The sequence below is a fragment of the Dromaius novaehollandiae genome, chromosome 2 (assembly GCF_036370855.1).
Source record: "Dromaius novaehollandiae isolate bDroNov1 chromosome 2, bDroNov1.hap1, whole genome shotgun sequence".
In the NCBI taxonomy this organism is placed as follows: domain Eukaryota; kingdom Metazoa; phylum Chordata; class Aves; order Casuariiformes; family Dromaiidae; genus Dromaius; species Dromaius novaehollandiae.
The window spans coordinates 109,451,701-109,465,139 of NC_088099.1; the positions used below are offsets into that span (position 1 = coordinate 109,451,701).

At 38.4% G+C, this 13,439-nt stretch overlaps 1 long non-coding RNA gene across 1 annotated transcript in view; it reads right to left on the minus strand.

The window, feature by feature from the left end:
- Positions 1–3,063: 3,063 nt before the first annotated feature.
- Positions 3,064–13,439, minus strand: part of LOC135327343 (uncharacterized) — a 34,767-nt gene continuing 24,391 nt past the window's right edge. The window contains exons 5-6 of the long non-coding RNA XR_010387455.1: positions 4,215–4,264; positions 3,064–3,178 (exon numbers count right to left, since the gene is read on the minus strand). This is a non-coding gene — a long non-coding RNA (uncharacterized LOC135327343). The remainder of the gene's footprint in view (positions 3,179–4,214; positions 4,265–13,439) is intronic.

Below are 13,439 nucleotides of genomic sequence, written 5' to 3' on the forward strand. Positions count from 1 at the left end.
TTGTAAAGTTATACCACTGCACTTTAAGCAAAAGAGGCAGTAATCAGGAGAGATGAACCTGAAGCAAGCAATTAACTCATTAACATATGAAATAGTAACATTAATATTTAAAGAACAAACGGAGAGAAATAACACAATCTCTTACAAAACCATGTGATGTCCTAGCATCAAATCACAACAAATTTGGGTCAGGTAAATAGAAAAAGAAAGGAAAGAAGAGATTAATCCATCCCAAGAGAAAGCAAGTCCTCCTAGGCATCTACACTATGTGACTCTGGTAGGCACCTGCTACAGCTAAAGCAGAAAAGCTGCCCTCTGTAAGGTTTCCTATTAATGGGGTAAGCCAGAGAGGATACTTACCCTACCTTATAAGCAAGCTAAGAGTAGGTAAAGAAAAATCTTCATTCTTGACTGTTACTGTAATATAATATCCTGGGTTTTTTTTCAATTTATTTTTGTAACTCTCCTCCACTATTGGAGCAAAATGTATGCTTTTATGTAAACTTATTTTTTAGCATTAAATCACATCCACTGGTAAAGCTAACTCTTTGTAAGCAGAAACAAAAGCATTTGCAACCTACAACAAGCCTTAAAAACAGGGCATTGATAAGCAGCACCTGGCACCCTATTTACCAACCCATAGCAGAGGGTTCCTCTAAGACCTGCTGCTTGAGCCAATTTAGCAATTGGTAATGCATGAGTCTGTGCAGAACAGGTGAGTTCCAGTGACCAGGGTTTACAAAGAAAACTTCTCAACAGTCAGGAAATAGTGGGATAAGCATTCAACCTTCCTTTTACTAGAAATTAGTAGACACTAATAATTAACCATTAGCAATAATTAATATTAACTAGTTAAAATTAGTAGAATGATTTAATTTTGAAAAACAGTCTCCCATTACATCATGGTGTTTTACAAGAATCTCTCAGCATAAGAGCTTTGCCTGCAAGTGATGTGCAATGTCTTAATGGAAACCAAGCATTCTCTCAACTTCTGTGTTGTACTGCTTCAGAGAAGATTCAGTGTTCCTAAGTTCAGCTTCAGGAAGCAATTTTGTTCCACAAAACAAGTTTTTGATAATGTTTTGACCTCAATCAAAATAAAGTTGAATTCAAAAAATTCATAATTTCTGTACTATAGGAAATTACTATCTAGTGTCTATTCAGCATATCAGTCATGCCTTAATATTTCTCTCTTAATAAAGAGTCTTTGCAAAATTGCAATAGAAATATTCATCATCTCTTTTTCTTTTAAAGTAGGAATCTCAGCTGGCTGCTACAAAAGAAACTCTAATGAGCTTTGGACAGGAAGAATTAGTTTAAAGAAGAAGAGTATTTAAAATTAATTTCTTAGATTTATAAATAAAAACATGAAGGTCTTTAAACTGAGGTAGTTAAGGAGGACATAAGGCCCATTCCATGGTAAGCTGATTTCTGAAACTGCAGCCCATGCTTAAGTTAGATCTTAACTATCAAACCTCATTTCATTCTACTTTTACTCCTTCTGAAAGTTTTTCTGACATCTCTTTCAGTCACCAGCTGAGTAAGAAAAGTATTTCTGCATTCATGTCATTGTGGCAATGAGCTCCATGCAATCTTTCTGTTTCAACTATGAAACATTTTAAACAGTCTCTAAGCAAGCAAGGAGGCATATTATGCTGCTCTTTTTATTACAAAAGAGAAAAAAAAGAAAGAATGAATCGTTCAATAGTGGAGTTAAAAAAGTCCACTGCTCCAGATGCTGAAATCGCACTTCATTCTTCACATGCGAAAACTGTTTCTCTCTGAAGAGTCTTTTGTGATATGAGCGCCCAGAAAACCTCCTGGCTCTTTTATTATCTCACAGCACAGCGCATACTTTTGCAGAGCCCCAGCGCCTGCTGCAGCAGCAGCGCCGTAAATAAACAGCACAGAGCCACGCTGAAAAGAATGAGGCCTTTCGGCAGCCCTCCGCAGAGAAATGCCTCACCACCTTGCCCGCTGCTCGCAAAAGATGAGGATAAATAGCGGGAGCCGGACCACATGGACAGCCCCTTGGGTCAAGTCCACCTCGGAGACATTTTTAATTTATCCAGCCCCTTCAGCGATCGTCCTGCGGATGGATATCAGCCTTACGGGATTGGGGAGCCTTTTGCTCGGGCTCGTCTGCTCATCTGCCCTCTCACCTCAAATGCATGTGTCCACCACCGACAACGAGCGCATGCCGACAGAGGGCACGAAAGTTAGGAAGAGAGGCTGGTCTGGGTGCCGGGAGGGCTACAGATGCCATCCGAAGCTGGTGTGGTGGCTTTTTAGCTGCATCAGAGCTTCTGGAGGGCTCACAAAGGTGGACTGCACACTGGGTTTTTTACTGTTTAGCACCAAGGACCTTGTGCTTGCTTGAGCAGCAACTGGGTTTCTGTCTCACCAGGCAGCAAGATAGGTGCTTGCTTAGACCGCGAAAGCTCTGGCGTGCTGCCATGCCCAGCGACTGCTTCACCAAGCCATGGAGGAGAAGGGCCTTATTAAGTGCCCGCGCCCACAGAGGTGACACTTGCGTTGTCTGGTGCACCCCGAGAGCGGCCAAGCGTCGAGCCGTGCCAGGGCTTGGGCAGGAACGAACAAGGAGGCTTCAGACTTGCTGGAGCTGCCCCAGCACGAGCCCACGCTCTAAAATTCACCACGTCGGAGTCCTCTGCTGGCAGGAAATCCTGGCGTTACATAATACGGCATAAATTCAGGTAATCTCCAACAGCCAGGTGGACTACAAAGGGTTTTTCACTAGCCCCAATAATGCAGCCACGTGCGAGCACGTCATGGCACCCTGGAGTCATTACTTCTGCCTGCGCAGGGGCACAGCTGGTGGCCCTGACGTTATTAGTAACAGTTCCTGCCCCATCTCTCTTTACCACAAAAGCGTGGTGGATCCCAGAATCACGACAGATCTTTTTTACAAATTCTTTTTCGTCCTTTTCTGTACACGGACAAAATATTTGCTTGATATTCCAAATAAATATCCATGAGTACAAGTACCTTCCCTTGCTAGAGACCTGACATTCTTTGCAGACCTCAGGGATACAAGAAACTACGACTTTGGTATCATTTTTGTGGGAGGGCTGCCTTACCTCCAAGTTCCAGTCCTATTTTTATCGCCGTTTCTCTGAAACAAGTATGGTTGCAGAGCTCCTGCGTATGGTGAGAGCTGTGTGAGAGAGTCATTACAAAGTAGAAATGGATTCATCCCAGCAAGTAAACTATCACCAACCAGTACTTAAAAAGAGATATGCCTCCCAGAAAACTAATCAATGAATGTTTGCAGCAAAACTGGACATCTTTTCAGAATTTACCAGCAATTGCTGTTCAGCTAGAAACCAGTCTTTTAAGAGCTATAATTTACCATGGAAAAACAAACCTTCTATGTTAGCAGTATTATTTGTTTTTCTATATTCTAGATTTTTCAACTCCACTCAATAGCCAGTCTTCAAAATCTTGTCTTGCACATCAGACCTTTATTTCAAGTTAGCTATACATGTCGTTCAGCATGTTAGTTCTTCCTTCAGCTGCCAGCTGTTAGAAGTTAACATCTGGTCATCAATGGTCGACTACCTCTGATAGTATCGTTCCGGCAACACTATTCAGGTCTCACCGTGCCTAATAATAATTACATAGGAATTCATTCAAACCACTATGCCCATATGAACAGTGAGAACTGCTATTTTCCATAAGATAAATTTAATTCATTAAACCCCACTGGTAACAATAGAAGTTTTGAGGAAAAAAGGAGCTGCCTGTTTTCCTTCAAAGCACTAAAAACATTCCCACATTCAAAACACAGTAGACCTCATGATTTTCTTGAAATTAATTCATGTTCAGATATCCTACCAAAAATGAAAGTCATTCTAGTGGAGATAGTAGAAGCACATAAAAATTATATTGTATGATATGTAATAGAGCAATTATAAGGCTGAGAGAAAATTTGAAGAGCAAATAGCCAAAACATCATTTCGTTGGGCAACTGAAGATTGGAAGAGAAATAAAGGAAACATTTAAGAAGTTAGCATGATTTACATGTAAACTAAGTAGTATCTTGCCAACTATTTCAGTTTAGTCAGCTAAGACAATAGTTCAGTAAATAAGGCAAAAGTATATGTCAAAAAGGTGGTACTAAAAACAAAGCTAGAAGGTAACAAGGAGGCTGTTCAACAATTTTTAAATACATTTATGTTTGTTAGACCAACCTGTGCACATGTCATCTTGTCACTAATCAGAAGAAGGTAATCCGAGGTAACTGAAAAAAGATAACCAAACCCAAAATTCAATATAATAAAGGAGGAAAAGATAACAAAAACCTTGTTTTTTTTTTTTTTGTTTTTTTTTTTTGAGCTATTTGATCAAATTCTAGAACCCACAGATCTGTAAAAAGAGGCATGGATGTAGCCTGATGGACCCTCTGACAGAATTGAGGCTAAAATACCTGGGTCACTTTGAAACTCTTTGACTTACACTGTGTTCAAAACTGGTCTTCTGTCAGCCACCATCCCCTCAGAGGTGCAAAAAATGACAAGTTCTTGTTAAAATGTTATTCTTTTTATTACATTTAAGGTAAGTGCAATGTTTTAATAGTCTTGCCTGTTAAACATCTTTCCGTTACACTGCAACTTGTTCTTTTACTTAAAGATTTCACTAAAGAAAAGTGTTGCTTTGACCTGGCCCAGGTTTTGCTGAGAACAAAATTGAGCTGGGTTTCTAAGGTCCTCTTTCAACTTGATTTCACTGCTGAAGAAAGGCTACAGTTAAATTAGGAACTTCAACAAGTTTCACAAGCTTGTATAAATCCCTGTCTTATGAACTTCTTTCTTTGTGAAGTTTTAGTTTTCAAATGACACAGTATGTGCTATTTATTCTTTCATTCTTTGGCAAAGTGTGTTATGGAACTGTGTAGCAATGGCAGCGAATTTGTCAATTTTCCATACCTATTGCTCCAGAAAAATCTTCTAATATCAGTGTGCTTTGGTGTTTGTGACAAGGAGTGAATTATGTATAGTGCATGCACCATTTATTGTTCCAGAGAACATGGCTATTGTTTAGTTAAAAATAGTACAAAAGATACTTTGGTCATTTGGAATCAGATTTTGTTTAATATCTAACTTCTCCAATGAAGAATTCTTCCTCTTCCCCTGCTCCCCAGTGTAATTGCTAAGTGATCATGTCTACCCAATTAATGAATGCATAACATCACAAACTATTTTTAGACATAGATGACATTTATGGAATGGTAACAAGTGGAAAGAATTCAAGTGAAGGAGAGAAGGTACATTTTAGAAATAGGTGGGTTCTATTTGGTACTCTGGAAATGTGACTGATGTCTATTTATCTGAGCTGTAGTTGATCCTCTGACCTTCCATGTGGCAGACATCATTTTGATTTATTATCGATTAAATTTCACTGGCCCTCAAATTGTTGCCTGAAATCAAGGGAAGCCTTTCTGAAACACATTTGGTCAGTGGTTCATATGTAAATACTCCCTATCCATCAGGAAGCTTTCTATCACTGTAAGTAAAAACCTAGCATCTTTGTTGGTAGTATCCACTGAGAGAGGATCCAGAAGATTTAAATATTGAGCAGTTTCTACACTTTGAACAGTTAATTCCTAGAGATGAAACCTGTGCTATATAAGATATACAATAAAGGATTCGATCCTAAATTTCCAATAACTCCACCAGCTTCTGCTGTTTTCACCTGGGTATCTTCCAGAAATAATTTAAATGACAAGATTTTCTTTTTTAATTTTCAGAAGCGTATCTTCTAAAACCTTGTCCCAAACTATTATTCACCTTCAATTCTGGATGAAGCAGTGATCAATAAAAGTCCTAGAGCTATTTATAATTATTTCGTTGGGCTACCGTTTTAAATCCATCACAGATACTGTCCTGTTGAATAAGGCCTCCGGTCCACATCACAACATTGGTTCATCAGGGGCACTCTCAAGTGGCATGATGGTGAAGCATGATGCAGAGCAGTGCCTAGAATAAATAACTTGTGAGTTTTATTTAACTTCTCTGTGTTTTCACTTCTGGATGTGAAAAAGCAAGAATGAAACAGCCAAACTCCAGAGGCAGCTGGTAGGGGCTAAGAGCTGAGGAGAGATCAAGGAGCAGCCGCCGTGAGGAAGAGGGAAGAGGATAAGGCAGAATAGAGATTAATTCCTGAAAGGTTAGGAAACCTTCTATCTCTGGCTCAGAGATATATCCCAAATCCTGAAATAATAAGGTCTTTGGACAAAGACTTTGCATGTTTGTCCAGCAGTTTGTGCATGGGTCTACTACAACATAAATATTGTTAAAATATTTTACAGTTTGCAGGAAAAGTTAGATTTAGAGATTGGTTTATAGACAGGAGCAGGAGTCTGTGTGACTTTTACACAAGTTTTTCTATTACTGCTCTTCTGTGACTACAATTGTCTATGGTAAAGTAAAATCCCAATGTAAGCGGGATTTTTTTTTTTTTTTTTTTTTTTTTTTGCCTGTAACATCTGTTCCACAGTCTCCACTGGGAACCTTGAAGTGAAAAATTAATTAATATTTTTTCCTTTTTTATTGGTTCTGTTTTGTATGGATAACTAACACTGGCCTTCTATTAAATATTTGTTGTCTTCTTCATGGCTTCTTATATCTCACATAATTAAAAAACATCTTACTGTTTTACTAATCTCATATGAACTCTTAGCCTCAGTCTTCACCTTTGCTTCACTGTTCTATTGCCTAATCTCAACAGTCCTCTTCTCACCTCATGTTCAAAGCTTTTCCAAGCTTCATTCTGACCACTAATTATTCATGTTTTTCCCATGATGCATTAATATTGGTCTTTTTATTTCCTGTCTCTTTATTGCTGAGTACCATGTTCAATCTCTCAAGCACATACTTATTTAGCACTGAGGCCAAATGCTCTGTGTTGTTTTTCCTCTATCACTGCCTCTGACTCCTTATATCTTGATGCATAGTTATTCTTTTGAAAAGAATTTTTATTTATTTACTATTTTTATTTTCCTTTCTATTTGACTATCGTGTTAATGTCATATTTACCTAGATTAGAGTCTCTCACACTTACATCACATGATAATTTATTCTTCCAATATTACAAAGGATGACTTTTATGTTTATTGATATTAAACTAAGAACCGCTCATTTCTTAAGTTTGCACTATTTTTGGTGAAATGTGTCTGTATTTTATTATCTTTATTACATTCATGGGAATATTTTGACTTGACCCTTACATTTAAGAGATCACAGTTTATCCCTAATGGCTTTATCTCATTACCAGAACCTCATTGTTACAATAGAAAACTATAGCTTAGCAGGTAATTTTATGACAGCGCCATCTAAAGTTAACTTTTCTGTGTGTGCTGTGAACTCATTCTTCCTGAAATCCAAGCTATAAACTAGTAAGACAGCACTGGGAGAAGCAATGATGGTGTTTCCTGCAGCAGCCTGAAGACTCGGGAGAGTGTCGAGCCTGGTTTATTCAACCGCACAATGTCACATACCTTTGCTAAAGTAGCAGCCACAGTGGGAGGGTGCCTGCCTGAAAGACCCTTCTCCTGTCAGTGAAGGACGGCTCTTGCAGTACGCCACAGTACTGCTCCATAAAAATTCCATTAACTGGTCCTACGCGAGCTTAGGAGAGCACTGGCATACGAAGTACAGTCTGATTATTCTAAAGGTACCTTGTACATAATGGCTACTTGCAACACGCAAAAGTAGCTCTGTAATTTTGAAGAAACCAAATTGGTGCCATCCCTCATGAATAAACATTTAGGCATCTCTTCTCGCTCTGGATGTGCTGGAATGCCAGGTTAGCTTATAACAACATTTTTGTAAGATGTCCTCTGTGTAATCTTTTTGATTGTGAAGCCATTGCAGGGACAAGAAATTTAACAGACCATCAGCAAATCTGCATGTACTAATTGAGCTGAAATCAGTGGAAGTCATAATGATCTGACCCCTTTGCAAAGTCAAGGCACATACACAGCTTGTGAGGGCTTTGCAGGACTTGCCAAAAGGTTTTGCTGTATTTATTCTCTGAGGTGGGTTTGGGGGGCAGAGGGGTCTTTTGACTCACACAGAAAAATTTTATTGACTGAATCTTTTTCTCACTAAAAGGGAGAATGAGATATTAGGGAATAAAGAGCTTCCCAAACATTTTTAATTGGACATTGCTGTGTGGGTTTCATATATAACGATTTAATGATATTGCTAAGAGGCAACAAATTGCCCCATGGCTTCTATTCTCCAACACATTTTTCTGTTCCAGAGGCTCCCTGTGTTCATATTTAGAGTTTTCACTTTAGAACGATAATGTTTTTCACATTTCCACTAGTTCTTCCAAGTTTTCATGCCAGTATTTACAATTTCTTATTTAACATAGTGGAGGTTTAAGCCATAGCAGTCTCCAGGCAAGGGCAGTGCTGAGCAGGTAGCATAACAATGAGATTTAACTGTTCTTGAATTAAAATAAAGCATCACAATAAGGGGAAAGATCTAGGTGGCTGAGCATCATGTAGTTCAGACAAGGGTCTGAGAGGTACGGTACCTCTTATGCTGCAAAATTCCCAATTAGCTTGTTTTCTCTGCTAGTATATTTGTTTGGGTTGTATCAACCCTGATCAGGATACAAAGTGTTTCCTTCCCACACACTGCTCAAGAAAATTGTTAGGACATCTCATCATGCATCTTCCAAGCTACTGGCGGGGGCGGGGGGGGGAAGCTTTTTGTATTTTTTAGAAGTATTTCGGTGGGACCCTGCTTGCTGAAATAATAATTGTAAATCTCTGTTACAAGCCCAGCTGGCGCATTCAAGGTTATGCTAATTCCAGCCCATGGCTCTGCTGGTGTGACAAACAAGGCTGTAAAATTCAAGTATTGGCTAAGGTCTAAAATGCAAGTGTTTGTGTCAGATTTTTCAATTAGCGAGCACTAAGTACTGTGCATTTGCACGTCTTCTAAAAGTGGTTGTATGATTGAGAAAATAACCTTCTAGAAGTATAATCTCTACATATATATTCTTTATGTTTGGTCTCATTATTAACCTGCATGAGAATGGAGTGATCAAAGCAACCCCTTTATGATTAATCAAGTATGTATATACATAAACACAATGAGCCACAAATCCTCAGTGCTATGATGCTGAAATCATTTCAATAAAATCCAGGATGTATTTGGTTTTAGTGTGTTAATACCTGCTGTTGTTATGATTGGTGAAAATCCTATAGCCCAGAAAACTGTAGCAAGGCAAGAAAAAATAATATATAATATTCTTTAGGGTATCAGGTCACTGATTTCATACATGCAATAAAGGACGTATCTTTCTCATATTTTTACACACATAAACACACATATGTAAGCAACAAAGTTATCTGAGGTATGATCTTACTATTTCTCCCCAAATGGCTCTTTTTCCTCTCTCTTGTAAGCCTATGCTAAATGCCACTAACATTAATAGAATGGCTTCTGCTGTCTTCAGTGAACACTCAATCAAGCCCACAATTATCTGCACAAACATCATTAGTTTAAACAGCTCACAGAGCACTAGCACTGAAATCTCAAGCCCCAGGCTGGTCTAACTCATTGGCTCAATCAGTATCTGCTCTTCCTTGTATCAGGTGAGCATTTAACAGGTAATTCTTTGGGAACTGTGTGTCCAGTCTGAAACTTTGATATATCTAGAGGCTCATGAAAAGCTCAGCCTAACAACCTGGGATTTTTATTATTTCACTTTTGGGGTTTTTGGTTTTTTTCTTTTTTAATTTCAAGGCAGAAAAGTGCAAATCATTGGGCATTCCACCTTTGTAGAAGAATGACTCCTCACTTAAAAAAAAATCTGACAGTTTCATTGCACTTTTTCTATTGGTACGTAAGCATCATTAAATGAGAGGAGACCAAACAAAACAAAACCAACAAAATCTGAGTACCAGTTCAGACTCCAGTGCAATTGTAAATGATGGTTATGTGCAATGCAGAAGTACAGAGTCTCTGAACTCTGCTCTTAGGCCCATAAACCTTTTCTACTTATAATGACAAATGCCTCAAGGGCTGTCCTATTTGGGACAAACACTAGCTACAAGGTGATTTGAGCCATCTCTTATTTATGCCTTTTATAGATTTTCTTCAGATGGGAATTGCATAATTAGAAAGCTCTCCTACCAGCAATACGCAAGCAATCAAACAGGCTGACAAAAATTGAAGCGACTTAAGAATAGTCACTTAACTTGAAACTGTAAGACGAGCAAGTACTGCAAAGGCCAGTGTCATTTAAACATTTGCAGATAAAGAGAAAAATAAACAGATAAAGAATGAATGAAAGAGAATTTTGACTCATTCTATCTTTTCAAAACAGGATTATATCTTGAGCTTTGCAGAAAGCTGTTTTTTTCCTTTATTACATAGTCTGCATTAAAATCTATGCTTCAGTAAAGCATGTATCAGCTAAAGTCAATGGACTGTCACCTTGCAGGAGGTGTGGATCTAGAACCATATTTCAAGGCTTGTTATGTGATTTTTGCAGCAGCAAAACCGCTTTCCCTCTGAAATTCACCCACTCTCTTTTTAAGCACAAAGGCAGGCTTGCCAGGTGTCCCCAGGGAACAGAAGATTGTGTGAGCCCAGCTAATTCACCCACCTCTAAAACTGCATGGTTTTTTGCTCACAATATCCCATGTTTTCCACTGATCCTAAAAAGATTTTGACCTGACTGGACTAGTCATGCTTGCTATAGTAATACCTATTACACCAATGGTGCAAATAAAAACTATTTGTGTGTGTGGGGAGGGGGACGACACCATTTACTCATTTTTATTACTGTTATTACCTCACTATTGTAGCTGAAGTTCTGTAGTATTTCCATGTTATATTTGTAGGACCTATAATATATGATAACCAATAAACTACAGATAGCACAGGAAAGGTGTACACTTGTAAAGCTCTTCTGAAATCAGCTGAGGCCCGCTTAAAATCATGGTTACTTAGTCATCAATTTCAAGTTGACACTTTTGGTTCCCAAAACAGTGGCTCTCTTCTGACTGAAAGCGTGAACTCCTCTTTTGCTATTAGTCAAACCCCAGCCGGTCTCACTGTAATAACCCCCAGAGAGGTCTGAACAGGGAACCCTTGGCAACAAATTACACTCTTCTACCCCCTGAGCTAAATGAGCAACTCTGTTAGATGTAGAAGCTGAAGTCTCTCATCCCCTCTGGAACCATGGTCTCCTCCTGTGGCTTCTAGAGAGGGACATGACAGCTGAGAATTATATTACTTTAATGACTTTTGACTCATGTCTTGATCATTCAGAACGATTCCTCCTCTTAATCACTCAGGCTGTTACAGTTTTTTCATTTTTTTCTCCTGCTGCATACGTCTTATTAGGGCTGTTTTTCCCACCAAAAGATAGGAGGAAGGGAATTCCTGCACCAGTCTTCTTTAAGGTGACCTCATGCCGCAGCTCCTTCACAAAATGTAACATTAACGAATACGGCAGGCTGGGACTTAGCAAAGTTCAGAGGTAATTCAGGCAGTGAAATCAGAGTGATAGTGTTGAATGTTTTCCTCTGCACTATAAAAGAAAACAGTGTCTTTAAACTCAGCAAGGACCTTGTAGGACAGGTTTATTTGAACCAATTTTCAACAGACTCTCCTCACACTGTTCTGTGTGTTGGAAGAGCACTGCAAATCCCTTCGATGTAAATTGCAAATTGTTTTCCCCAGTCAGATAAAGGACACACACAAGGTTTTCAACGTATTTATGTGTCTAGTGGTACTTGAGCCTGTGGCAAACACTTGGTCAATAACAGCAAACATCAATAGCAATAAAAAAGGCTTGTCTTTCCTTTTCCTGCAAAGCCAATGGAATCTGTCTTATGTGATTTACTCGCCCACTTCTGCAGGTGAAGTGGTCCCAGGGCTGGAACAATTCTGTTTGATAGGCACATTTTACTACTTAAATGGTTGCCAATATCGTCATCCATCTTCTGTCATCAAAAGTGTTCTCCCACTGTTTTCTTATTTATCACACCTGAATTATCTATATATAATGCAGATAGGGGCTTTGTTGCTATTGCCTTAATTTCTGTATTTTGGAAGTTGCATGGCAAATTTAGATGCCATTAAAACCAGTCTAGGATTGCTACATATTTTTAAGATCATCTAGTAAGGATGAACAATCTCGAAGATCCACATTATCTGCGATGCCATTTTATGTTTGCAACATATTCATTACAGAGCGAGTTTCTATAACTTAGCCCTAAAACTTTACGAAAGAATGACTCTCTGATTTTCACTTTATGATTAATCAAGTATCAGGTGCCATTTGCTAGCTTCAAATTTTGGTATGATTCTTGAAAGAGAGGAACCAAAGAGCATGAAGGAAAACTAGATCTATTCAATTTCTGTTTGGTTTGCCAGAAAAGATGAAGGGTGTTATTTTGGGTTACCTTAGCCTGGCCATTGTCCCAAATGACCACTATAGCTTCACACATTTGAATGTCTCAAAAAGAATCCACAAAAGGGAATTTGTTAAGTACAGTCTTGCAGAACTAAATGGACTTTGGAAGTATTTGTGTTCCACATCCTAAACATTAGCAAACATTTCCTCAGAGTTTTGAGTAGTTCTCCATGTTAAATTAAAAGCTGTGAGTGATATAGTTTGGAAAGAAAAGCATTAGAAGGGTCCAAAACAATACACTAAAAATAGAAATGCAGGACAAGAAAGCCAGTAAAAACAATAAAGCATTAAAAGCGACGGTGTTAAAAGAAGGATGGAAGCACAAAAAAGAGTCTGAAGAAGAATTCAAGAGTAACTACTGTGTATCAGAAAAGACTGAATACAACTTTGAGTGCAATGACTCACAAACTAAAAATGTGATTTATACCTGTTATAGTAATGGCATGGAATGCTGGATGCATGTGGAAACACACACACATCCCCTCACAAATTGTGGAAGTGCACACAGCAATAAAGCTAAAGCAAAATTTTGTTCCAAAAGACATTTTAGAAATCTGTTGCATTACATTAAATTTTAGGCCTTTTAAAGCAAGAAGCTGAAGCTAAAGCTCTCAATGTCTATGTTAATCTACCTTTCCTCATCCAATAATCACATTTCCAATAAATCACATTTGTGACATGTGGTCTGACTCAGAATAACCTCAGTGAAGGTTTTTCACTCCCACCATCTTTGCTAATACAACTGATCACAGCTACTCAAATGTCTGCCTTCATATTCTGCAATGCAGTACGATTTTTAAGATACCCCCAAGTATTCGATTTTGTACAGCAAGCTGATCAAGTCAGCCATCTGTACATCTATACTATACAATACAGTATTACTTAATCTCGTGCAATGGATCCCAAATAGTCTTTTTGGTTTTGTCTAAGGAATTGAAAATGTTTTGCTGTATCATAAAGAACACAAGATC